At 38.2% G+C, this 13410-nt stretch overlaps 1 protein-coding gene across 4 annotated transcripts in view; it reads left to right on the top strand.

Moving 5' to 3' along the window:
- RAPGEF4 (Rap guanine nucleotide exchange factor 4) overlaps positions 1–13410 on the top strand; it is a 328672-nt gene that overhangs the window by 96929 nt on the left and 218333 nt on the right. The window contains exon 2 of one of the 4 annotated variants that reach the window (XM_077154156.1): positions 6195–6337. The exons of the other annotated variants lie outside the window; for them this stretch is intronic. The gene's annotated coding sequence lies outside the window, so the exon portion shown is untranslated. The remainder of the gene's footprint in view (positions 1–6194; positions 6338–13410) is intronic. 4 annotated transcript variants of the gene reach the window in all.

The raw sequence follows: 13410 nt of genomic DNA on the forward strand, positions 1-13410 counted from the left end.
AAAAGAAGTTTCTTCTTTTTCCTTCCCCATTCCCACTCCTCTCTCTAGAGGAAATTATTTTTAAAGATTGTTAAGCAGCATTTTAGATACTTCAAGATGGGTACAGATAGAGATATGTAAAGGTTAAATATGACCACAAAATCTTTGCAACTTTTTCTACCAAGAAGTGGAGGTTTTTTCCTATGCATGCCTCCAGTCTGACCCTGTGACTTGCTTTGGCGGGTAGAATGCTTTGGGAGGGACCGACTTCCGCCGCTGGCCTCCAGAGGCCTTGCAGCTTTTGCTCTTGCTCTCTGGGAGTGCTTCCTCCAGCATATGAAGTCACCTGAGATGAGAATCCATGTGATCCATCCCAGTTGTTCCAGCCATACGAGAGGGGTGAAGACCTTTCAGAACCAGCCAGTCTACCAGGTGACTGCAGCCACCTGTTTGAGCCCAGGTGGTAGAATTCCCCAGGAGACCCACAGAACTGTGAGAAATAATGCATTGCTGTTGTTTGAAGCCTCTAAGTTTCGAGGTATTTTGTTATGGGCTATATCAATATAATAGTATTTAGGCATTATAAACATTTCACCTTATTTACTTTTCTAAATGAAGTTCACATCATCTACATCTCACTTTTTTTTTCCCTCTTAGTATATCTTAGGGATCCTTCTGTATCGTTCCATACACATTACCATATTATGCTATGGAGTTTTCCAGTGGATGGCTTACTGTAATTCATTTAGCCTATTCTGCTATTGATGGACAGTTATGTTGGTTTCTGCTGTTATTTTATATGCTGTTCTAATATGTTTTTGTTCATATATCTTGATGTACTTCTTTGATGTAAGCTCATGCCTATGGCATTGTATGGATATTATGTGATATTTCAAATTGATAAATATTTTTAAATTAAAAATATTTAAATCTTTAAAGAATGTATAAATTTATACTCATCTCAGCAGTATATTTATATGTTTACCACTTCTTCGTCATCATTGGTTATTTTCAAACTTTGAAAATTTTACCAGAAAAGCAGTGGCATCTCATTGTTATTTTTTTGTACGTTTCTTTAATTATAAATGAGACTGAGCATCATTTTAGATATTTCTTAGCTGTTTTATTTTTTGCCTGTGAGTGGCTGGTTCATATCCTTTGCCCAGTACTCTATTGGTTTGTATCTATGATTTACAATATTATCAAAGAGCTCTTGTAAATTAATGTGTCATTTGTTGCTACATTAAAATATCTTTTCAAGTTTTATTTAAGAGATATTTTGTGACTGGGCACTTAGAACTGGAGAAAATTTCCTGATTTACTTTAAGATTTTCTTTCTAAAGGCATTTCATTCATTATTTTCCCCCTCTTATCTCTTTCCTTGAACAATGCCCCAGTTATTATTACCTCCCTAAGGACATATTGCTATTAAAACATAGGTTTTTGAAAGGCATTTGTCACCTACCACTTCTCCTGGGAATAATTTTTAATTTATCTGTTTATTGTTATGTTTATTCTTTTACTACTGGAGAGATGCTACTTTAGGAAGGCTGCTGGATCTGTTGGTTGCAAAATGCAGTTTCCCCCAATAATTCATCTTTATCTATTTGGGAGAAACTAAAGGGAAGAATGCTTTTTAAAATTTTATCACATGCTATTTTTCTTGGCAGATTAATACCTTAGTAGTTCAGTACATGGTTCCTCATTCTGCTTGGAAATCAGATACTTTAGTGGGGCCATCTTGTAGGGTGAATGTAAAGGGTCCTGGGTGCAGAGACTGAGTAATTTCACTTTTTGCTTGGATCTGACCATTCCCAGGTGCTCAAGGCATTGTCCTTCAATGGTTCTAGAGAAACAGGATATAATCATGTATAGAAAATGGCAGTGACAACTTCAAAAGCCTCAGGAGAGGTTTAGAAAGGAGTGTCTGAGATTGGATGCGGATTGAAGGTATAGGAAGAGAAGAACTTTGGTGGGGGGGGTGGTTTTTCAAAATTGTGTTAACATACACATAACATAAAATTTACCATTTTAACCCCTTCAAATGCCAATTCAATGGCATTTAGTACATTTACATTTTTGACCAGCCATCACCACCATCCAGTTCCGGACCATTTTTGTCGTCCAAAAGGAAACCCCATACCCTTTAAGCAGTCAGCCCCCATGCCTGCCCCACCTGTGCCCCCCTGGCTACCACTAATTTGCTTTTGGTCTCTATGGATTTGCCTATTAGAGATATTTCATATAATTGGAATTATACACCATGTGACCTTTTGTGTTTGGCTCTCACTTAGCATGATGTTTTTAAGGTTCTTCCATGTTTTAGGGTGTGTTTGTACTTCATCCCTTTTTGTGGCTGAATATTACACCATTGGAGAGATATACCACATCTTGTTTACCCATACATGAGTTGATGGGCACTTGGGTTGTTTCTACCTTTTGGTTATTGTGAATAATGTTACCATTAACATTCAAGTTTCTGTATGGATTTGGGCTTTCAGTTTTCCTGGGTGTTTACCTAGAAGTGGAACTGCTGAGTCATATGGTGATTTTATGTTTAACCGGAAGAAAAAATAGTTCATTAAAAACTTCACTTGGAGTTAATGCTAAAATGGTGGCGAACAAGGACAGTAAACATAGCAACACAGACCTAGTGAACACTTCTTTCAGGAAAGGTCCAAATCCTGTCTCAATGTGCAGCAGTTTCCTTGCAAATAAATATTTACTTGGAAAAAAAGAAACACCAAATTTCTAACCTCTTTGAGAAATGAGACAGACGCTTTTAAAAATTGACTTTTTATTTATTATTATTTTTTAAATTGGCTTTTAGTAGAGGGAAATATTCTTCCTTTAAATTTCCAAATAGTTATTCAAGAGATTTTTATAAATTAATTTATGTTCTTTCTCTCCCTATTTTTTCTTAGATAAATATTAATTTTTTTCCCTCTAACATAAAAACTGTGTTACCATTATGAGTTTCTACTCCAATTCTGGACTGCAGTTAACTGAATCTCCCCAGGGCTTCTGAGCTGTGCAGGAGTCTTTGACCCCAACACTAAATGGCACTGGCGTAGTATAGAATTCTATAGTTTTTCTGCTTCCCCCCTTGTTACCAAGTTGCTAGCTCTCACTTTATACTGAAGTCAATATATCTGTGTCTGCAAACCTCCCTTTTTCTCTTCCCCTGATGCTTTTTCTCTGCTACAAGTTGGTGTGCAAATTAAGAGCAAATTGACTCTAAAGAAGTGAATTGTGCATGCTCTTAGCAGTGTTATCTACCAGCTCTGATGTGTGTAATAAAGGTCACATTCATTTTGTTGGTTTGGAGGATTTATTTGCAGCTCATAATTATGTTCAGACTAGCTGAAAGGTCTATATATAGACTTATAAGTGATCTCTGGAATTAGTGATGTATTACTGAAGTGATTTCAATGCTTATAAAAATTATTTCTAAATAGTTTATAAAGCTGAAAACATATGCTATAATATTTAAGTTCATAAACAGATAGAGGGAGACGGTTTTTATGGTGGAAAACACATGGGCTTAGGCTTCAGAGAACCTTGGGTCAAAATGAGTTTTTATTGATTCCTGGTTGTATGATGTTGGAGCAGAGGTTTGAACCCCAGTTTTCTAAGCTGTAAAAGAGATAGTAAGATGTAGCTTGCTGTACAGTTTCTGAGTGTCTAGCACAAAGGCACACATTAAGTGATAGAATTTCAGTAAATGATAATTTTAGGTATATGTAACCTGATATAACTTAAATGTTTTATAAACATGAATCATTAGAATACGTTCTTAATATTTATGATAGTAAAATATCTTACCTTTAGATGTACATAACAAATAAATAATTATAAATTGCTAAAACCATACACAATTTTACGCTAATTCATGGATAACCATTATCTTTTTCCAGTTCAGAAGTCAAATTCTCGGTGACAGTAGTGAACAGGCTCATGAAAGAGCCACGGCTAGTCAGTTTTCCATCCCTCTGACACTTCCATTTCCAGACTGACATATGGATCTAGGGCTGGAAAGACAATGTGATTGAGCATCACCTTCCCAACTCTTTTGACAACGAATAAGAATGCTATTTCTGGTGAGGTAATCTCTGACCTGTTATAATGGAAATAATGCCCTCCATGCCATAAGAGATGTCATATCTTCATGTCAACTCAGGTTTATTTTTTTAAATGCAAATTGATAACTAGCAAACACTCTTGGCAATACAAATTTTCTCGGTAGCTTCCTTTGGGAGCCTAAAAACTTCTCATGTGTGCATGTGTCTGCCTCCATAAGCATGTGCAAACCATACTCCCTCCCCCCCATTCATTTATTTTATGCCAATGAATCCTACTTCCAAGAGAGTGCCAGAATAAGCTGGAAGAGGCTTAAGTCTTTGTATTTTGGGGTTAGGGGTTTGGTGCTTTGGAACTACCAGAAAGAAACTGGTCATGTGGTCAGTGGAATTAGCTCTTGTTTATAGTTCTCAATGGCACGATGTCTTGGGTGTGAGATAGTTGTGAAAACTTACAGCCCTGACCTTCCTTTCTGATGATGCAATTCAACGTGCTCTGTTTGGGTGTTGCCCAATGGATGAAAATAATGACACTTCTTGGGTAATAAGGGTATTGTCCTGAGGCATGTCGTCTTTTTTGACCTCCTCTCCTAAATGGAGCACTTCCTGTTTTCCAGCTGAGTGATGAGTCATGTGAAGGGACTTAAGGATGTGACACAGGAGACCAGTCAGGCCATAATTATTTTGATGGCATGTATGACAAATCTGCCTTCTGCATACATCCCACCCAGGTGGAGCTGGGAAATACAGGAAGGGCTGAAAATAACTCATGGCTACATGGCAGCATCTTCAATTCTAGTCATTTAGTGCTTTCACCAACCAAAAGTGCTGGATCAAAGTAATTGTTTTTACCAGCATTCTCATTGCAAATCTGAACATTTTGATGCTTATCTCCATTTCTCATGATTTCTGGCAATTAGGAACCGTTTTAAAAGTTAATTCAGAGTACAGTAGTTGTAGAGAGTCTGGTACATGCCTGAGATAATAATAATAATAGAATATTAAAATAGAATAGTAATAATAGAAACATTTGGCCAGGAGTATGGTCACATGAGAAAACTTCCTGAAGTATGTAAGGAAGATTGCTTATGTCGTATGTTAAATTGTGTTCTGGTAGGACAGGAGAGTTAACATTTATTATCCATTAAGAATGATGTTAGGTGCTTAAATAATACTGTTTAATCCCAACTAAGACTTTATGAGATAATCATAATAAACATGAAAATAGTTATATGTCTAAAGCTTACTGTGGGCTTGTCATTATGCTGAGTAGGCACCTTGTTTTATTTAATTCTTATCACAACTCTGGCTAGTAGGTATTATTATCCCATTTTATAAGTAAGGAAACTGAGGCTTGGAGAGGTTAAGGAACTTGTCAAAGGTTGTGTGGTCAGAAAAGTGAAGAAGTTAGGACTTAAACTAGTTCTACTTGACTTCAAACCTCAGGATCTGTATCACATGATTTCTCTTTTACTGCCCTATGACCTAGCAATACCATCAACAAACAAGCCAGCCAGCCAACCAGGTAAACCTATAAACAAACCAAAACAAAAATCAAAAACAAAAAAACCAACCAACCAACCAACAAATCAGTTTTAACCCCCTTAAAGGAATATATGTGGAAATAATACTGATGTTCGTTCAAAGAGCAATAGCCCAAATAAAGTATACAGTATACCATTCTCACTTACACTTAGAAAAAAAGAATGGAATCTATAGCTTTGAGGTAAATTCAACAAACGTGAAGTGCCTACTGTATTGATTATGATTGTTGGGAGACCCTAACATGAAAAGTAAGAGATACTTAAGAAACTGGCTTATACAAGGAGGGTACAGTTCTTATTTTAGCCTGTATACTATTACACAATTTCCTACAAGATGTGGCCTGTTGAAGGGTATTCACTCTGGTTTCCTGAGAGATGAGACATTTTTATTTCTTGGTAATGAATTATGATGCAAAAGAACAACCTTTTCCAAAACTTCTTCCCCTTTTCAACCTCCACATACAAAGTAGGGCCATCAAAGTCAGGGTATCCAGCTATTGTACCAAGATGATCAAATATTCCAGTTTCTAAATGTACTGGGGAATTATGATGAAATGTGATGCACCATTTCCCACCTTTGTTTTCTCTGTAGTTTATCTTCTTCTAGAGTGACTGGCTTAGGAAAAAATGAAGAAAGATAACCTATGATTCAGCATTTGGATATTTGACTTATGACCAAAAGAAAAGAAGAATCCATAGGGAGTTTCATCTAAGGAATCTCATGCATGGCATCAAGTTAGTATCTTAAATTCATTTAAGATCTTTCTAAGCATGCTGGTGATGGGTTCAATTTTTAGCTCTTTTGACCATATAGATAGCCTTTTTTATTGTAGGAACTCTCTTTTCCTGGAGGTTATTCCAGAAGACTTAATATGTATATAAAGTATATATATATATATATATATATATATATATATATATCTTGGTCCAGGAAGATTTTATATATTCCAAGCACTTCTTCCCCAGGCATTTTGTTCATACATGTGCAAATTTATCTGAAGTCCAGAATGATATTGCACATATACAGTATCTCAAATATGCAGTCAGTGGGGAGACAGGAGGAAGAGTTGCATGAAACATGTATTGGAGAAAACCAAAACCCATTTACTTGTGTTTTATATTGTTCTTTACTATATTTATTTTTTTAAGAAGCACAGATTAATTTGGCCACAGTTTCCAAATGTGGGCAGTAAATAAGATTGCTTCCGGATCTTTCTCCTGGTCCCATGCACCAACCAGGGAATGGTCCCTCGAAGTATAGACCCCAACCCCCAAATTATCAGCAGTGTATTGAGGATCTCTGTTTATAGTTTTACTTTTAATGAAGGAAATATATTGTAGATATTAATTATGGTGAATTAGAAAAAAGTGTTCAGTCTCCTTATAAAGCCAAATTCTTGGTTTTACCATCATCTTGGACTTTAGAGAGAAACTTTTATTTAGTCATTCAAGGAATATTTGCAGAGTATTCAGTAGGAATATATTGTTATGAAAATGAGATCCAAAAATTATATCAAATGGGATCCTGGACTCAAAGAGATGTCCATTTAATTCAAGGGACAAGTTATAGACATATTAAAGGTTGAAAATCAATATAAAAGTAAAAATTATATAACAAAATTTAGGGGAGAATTAATGAACCAAGGAATAATGAAATGATCAATATTGTATTTTCCATCCTCTTAAATGCTGGAAGCTTCTTTTCTCTTTAGTACTCTGTCGTGTGTTTCATCTCTAATTCAAAGCTTTCTTAAAATCCTACTTCCTCCAAGAAACCTTTGGGCATGAGAATTGTAGTTAGATCACCCTTGGGTCCAAATTACTCATTGTGTGTCTTCCTTTCCATTAAGCATCTGTGTTTGCTGCTTTTTGTTTGTTTATGGCTCTCTATTCCTGTGAGAGCTGGTTCAGAGGTTCTGAGTGGGAGTGCAGCTATTTACAAACCTTTAAAGAGAGGATTTCCCCCAAGGGAGGAAAGCTGTTCTCTTAACTGAGCTTGAAGTTCTGGAAGACAAAGGAGCAAGTAAATACCTACCTAATAGGGCTTATGAGTCAATCAACCATATTATCAATAGAGTAATATGTTTCTACTTGATCATCCGCACAACCCCTACTGTACTGTTAAAGGTCAGTCACTTGTTTTTTGGTGCTTTGTGGCATTCTCTTACTTTTTCATAAAATTACTGTCCATTTTACATCTTAGAATATACAAACTGTTGGGTGGGCTGCTCAGTAATGGTCAAGTCTTAAAAGAACGGAATGGAAAGTCCATGACGAAACTGTCACTTTGTGAGCGCTCAATATTTATTAAATAAATGGTTGTGAACATTTAGATACAGATATTTAGCCAAGATTAGTATTATAGTTCCTTTACAAAAAAGAAAATCCAATGGAAAACACCAAGTGAGATAGTCCTTTAAGTCATTTCTCAGAGCAGTGGTCTTGAGGTATCTTGGTTGCTGTAGGGATCCTGGAGCTCGCTTAATGTGAACCCCCCACCCCCACCCATGCACACACAATTTATAGCTGAGGGGTCCAGAAGCAGGTCTGGAGAACTGCTAAGGATTTTCCCAAAGCTGCCATGCCAGGCAGTGACAGAGCTGAGTGCAGCCTCAGCGTTGCCCCATCACTGTCCTGGGCCAGGGCTGCCCTTCCAGCAGAATCTCTGAATGGGGGTTAAAAACAGATGTGATCAGGCAAAACCCGGAATTAAAAGTGTTCACAAACTGTTTTGAGAATCTGATGGAAGTTATAAACCCTCACCTCAGAAAAATGCACATATACAGAAAATGCTGTACATAATTTCAGACATGAATCTCACCCAGTGACGGCCAGGGACTGAGAGTTCCTGGTACAGGCGGCACTACTCCACCTGGTTTCTAAGACCTCCTATGTTCTGATCATGCTTGAGAATTACAAGACTGTGAGTAGTTACTGCCACTTCTCAAGATGCCCATTTAGAACTTAATTGTTAGTGGGGGAACAGTTCCCATTGCAGATACCCAAATCCACATGTTGGCTGAAAGTGTGCACACCCCCCCCCCCCACAAACCTGAACATAATCTGTTCATTTAAAACCATCTACTTTGCTCAACACAAAGGCAATTTAAAGACTTGAGAAGTTTGAATTTCCCGCAACTACCTTAATTTCCATTTAAAAGTTATTTCCCGTCCCTCATTCTCCTATCATATTTAATTTTATATTAAACATCTGTTGTATAATGTGTATCATTTATTAAGTACCTACTGTGTGCATTTTACTCTGGAAAATTAGTTACACAGCAAGTATATATGGACCATCTATTATGTTCAAGATTTTCTGATGAGAGAGGGTTCCCAAGAAGTCATAGGCATGGTCTGTTTTCTCAAGCAGATTGTGGTCTAATTTGGAGGATGCATTGACATTAATTAGCATTATATGGTGGGTCTCTATTGAGTGCCATTTTAGTATAGAATGAGAGAGAGAAAAGAATCCCGTTTAGGTGAACTCATCTTCATGAGGAAGGTGAGGTCTGAACTGGGCTTTAAAATATGGGTAGGACCCAAGAAGACCAAAAAGAAAGGGGATATTTTAGTCTATTCCTATTATCTATTATTATATAACAAACCACACCAAACGTAGTCGCTTTCTACAACAACAGTCCTTTATTTTGCTCAAGAATCTGCAGTTTGCATGGGGTGTGAGGAAGATGGGTGAGGATAGCTTATCTCTGTTCCATGTGGCATCAGCCAGGGCACCTTAGAGGACAGCTAGGGGCTGGGATCAGCTGGGATCCACTGCAGGCTCGCTACTGTCCTGTCAGGCGGTGGATGTCAGCTGTTGGTGGGACCACTACCATGTGGCCCTTCCATGCTTGACTTCCTCCCAGTGTGGGGATGGGAGAACAAGAGCTAGTGTCCCCTGAAAACCAGGCAGAAGCTTCTTCACTCTTATCACCTACCTTGGAAGTCACACTAAGACTTTTGTCTCAGTCATAAGTGTACCCAGATCCAAGCAGAGGGAACATAAATAAGCCCTATCTCTTAAGGAGCAGATTTTGAAGTCACATTGTAGAAAGAGCATATGGTATGGCAGAAATTGTGTGGCCATTTTGGAAAACACAGTCTGCCACCCAGGCCATGGAGTGATAGGAGTGAGGTTGCCGAGGTGATAAAGGTGTTTTGGGAGTCAGTTTGGTTTGAACAGGAACTTTGAGGATAGGATGCTGGAAAAATGGACAGGAACCTAAGCTAAGGAATCTGGACTTGGTTCTGCTGACTCTTGTGAGTCTGTAGAATTCCTAATGCAGTCACAGTGATCATTAATGAGAAAGATCTGGCTAAAGAGTGCAGGGTAGTTTGAGAGGCAGGAGATTGGAAGTGATAACCACTAACTGGGAATTTATTACAGCAATCTAGCTATGCTGTGATAAGGCCTCACCTAGCTTGAAAATAGAGAGATTGAACAGAACTGACAGGTTTGAGAGACACTGCTGGGAAATATAGAAAGTTGAGAATAACGTTGGATAAGAGGAGTGAGGGAAAAGAATAAGACGGGGATAATGTCACTGTTTTGAGCTAAGTAAAATATAGGTTCTATTTTTACAGAGATTGACAGAAGTTTTCCAAAAGAAGCTGCCAGGGGCAAGACAAAGGGTATGTGTGGATGATTAATATTTCCTGAGCTCCCCCAGTGAATACTGTTTGTACAGATAAAGGACATAATTCATTTCAGTACATTTTTAAAATTAAGATATTTTAAAAGTAGAGTATATATTTGTCTCATTTTAACTTCGCAGATTCCTTTGAGATATTACTACAGGGTTCTTCATTCCTTACCTGCAGTTCTGTAACCCAAAAGAGTTTTGAAAATCAAGTTTCTGTACACTTTTCTTAGGCAGCAAAACTTGACTTAAATGGATAGTGAATGGACATGAAGCTATTTTTAGTCTCTATTTATCCACTTGGTATGACTAGTCATATATCTCATGGCAGAATTCCTAATGTTTTTGATTTTGAGATTGTGGACCTGCATTCCGATTTCAAAGCTGAAAATACTGATGACTCAGAAAATTGGATAATTTGCCCGAAGCTCCTATGCTGGCATCTCATCTGTAGAAGCCAGTCTTTGAAGGCCTCTTCCGTGACCACCAATTCACTCTCAAAAGCTGCTTGTGTGAAGTGTTTGCAGAAGTAGACCTTGCTCTTACACCAGGGGATTGACTCTCTTATCTCTGAACAATGCTGGTATTTTTTGCCCTTACATTATAAACCATTAGAAGACAGGATTTTATGTAGTATTTGTGTTATTTCTTTACATATAGAAGCAGATTAATCTTTGAGGTTGAATCCAGCTGCTAATAGGTTAGGCAAAAACTTTTTCTTGCATGTACTTCAAGTTAAACTATATTTTGTGGTGCTCAGTACGCATCACCGGATAAGTTCGTAGTCTCTGTTGGGCTCCACCACCCTGGGAGACTAAGGGTGGGCACAGTTTCCCAAGAGGAGAATGGAAACTCATCTCAACATCTTATGCTAGGGCTTTGAGAACTTGGGCATAGGCCAGGGTTAAGGCTTATAAGCCTGCCAATAATTTTCAGGTGCCACATTCAAGAATTGGCTCTGGAGAATGGACACTCACGAAATAGGACACATTTGTGCCTTTCTATGGTGAAGGCAGGCTGTGCTTTTCATGGAGAGAAAATTCCTTCTGGACTTCTCACCTCCCCTCATTGGCCTCCTTCCTTTCCTCTGCCCCATGGTGAATCAGCTGTATGCTCTCAAGCATGGCATTCAGTTACTTTTATTGTTAGGCTTGGCTATGATTGTCTTTAATGGTCAGAAAAGTATCCAGCATCTAAAAAATACAATTGAAAAATTCAGCCACACTGCCCCTTTGACTTTTGACTGACAGCAAAGAAGTGTTTCCTCTGAGAAATTCTTTCAGTATTTATTGCTTGTTCTCCAAATTTTATTTCAAAATGGAAATGAGTTTTTTGGGGGGATTTTAAAGTCCATTTAAAAATCCATCATATTTCAAGCCATCCAGAAATGAATGTATCGGTTTAATGTTTTCTTGGAGGTAGAAAATATTTTATAGCTGATAATTCTTATTTCCTGTGGCAAATACATGAATGATTCGCAAGTTCAGACCCTGCTACTAGTCCTAAATAAATTGGTAACCTTGGATAATAAATTCTTCTACAACTTGTTTTCTTATTGGGAAGAAGAAAAGAATGCTAACAAACCACAGAGATTTTCTGATAGGAATTCTAATGAGAATGATATTGGCACAAAAGGGATGCTCCGGGAATCATCACTAATAACAAGCTGGGGCATTTGCATTGGGGAGCATGTGGAAATGATGCCAGGCCAGGCTGGGGCTGCTGTGAGTTCTGTGGGAGCAGGGTGTCCTAAAACTTTATGGCCCATGATAGTTCTGACTGAGCAGCAAGTGTTTCGTAATATGTCATTGCTAAATACACGACCGAGAGTCCCCGCCTCCTACACTGTCAGACAGCTGGGAAGTCACAGCAGCAACTCCTAACGAGATGGTCTGACAGCTCAAGGCATCTACCTGCTTGTGTTATTTTGAATGTTGTCAGCCAGTTTCAAGTGGGCAGGATTAGCATGCAAACTGAGTTGTTTTTTGTTTTGTTTTTTAAATTAACGTCTGATGTTTGCCGACCAGTGAGAAGGTGATAGAGTGCAGCACACAAATTGCTGTCACCTGGACTGACATCCTGACGTGAGATGACTGGGGACAACAGCTGGCCCCTCTGTGGCTAGTGGTGAATGCATTCACAGATGGAGGGAAATGTGGAAATGTTCCTGAAACATGGCTTATTTACAAGCAGATTTTAAAAAATTTGTTATAAAATACACCTAATATGAAATGTACCGTTTTAGCCATTTTAAAGTGTATAGTTCAGAAGTGTTTAATACATTCTCAATGTTGTGAAACCATCGCCGATATCTAGTTCCAAAACTTTTCCGTCACCTCGAAAGGAAATCCTGTACACATTAAGCAGTCATTCTCTATACCCCTCCCCTTTCCCCAGGCCCTAGCCGCCACTTATGTGCTTTCTGTCTGCAAGGTGACTTTTTAGGAGGGCACAATAGCTCGGAGGGAATGGAGGCACTGGAAGTAAGAGATGGGGTGGGGAGTCTTTTCAAATCAGGGCTCCTTTTGTTTTTTCAGCAACAAAGTAGCCCCTCTCACAGCAGCATGAGGGAAAACCTATAATTTATAACTCCCTTTGCAAACAATTTTCTAAATAACTTTATTGAGGTATGTTTTACATACGAAAAAAAACCCAACCCATTTCATGTGTACCATTCAGTGGTTTCTAGTATATTTACTGGCTGGTGCAGCCTTTACCATACATCAGTTTTAGAATAGTTGCATCCCCACAGTAAGATCCTTCATGCCTATTAAAGGTTAATCCCTGTTCCCACCCCCACCCCACCCCGGGCCTAGGCAAGCCCTGATCTACTCTCTGTCTCCATAAATTTGCCTTTTCTGGGCATTTCCTATAAATGGAATTCTACGCTATATTGTATCTTGTGTCTGGCTTCCTACTTTTGGAGGTCCATCGTGGTATGGCATATGTCAGTAGTTCATTTCTTTTTTGTGGCTGCATGGTGGTCCATTGTATGGATATACCACATTTTGTCTCCCCATTCACCTGCGAAACAAATTTCTTGTCTGTAAATTCTCCTGGAGGGTTGGGTTATTAGAATGACCTCTAAGATCCTCCTCACCAAAATTCTGTCCTAAAAAAAAAAATGGCGCAGGTACAGATCCAAATTCTTAGATCATTCATTTA

The sequence above is a fragment of the Tamandua tetradactyla genome, chromosome 3 (assembly GCF_023851605.1).
Source record: "Tamandua tetradactyla isolate mTamTet1 chromosome 3, mTamTet1.pri, whole genome shotgun sequence".
In the NCBI taxonomy this organism is placed as follows: Eukaryota; Metazoa; Chordata; class Mammalia; order Pilosa; family Myrmecophagidae; genus Tamandua; species Tamandua tetradactyla.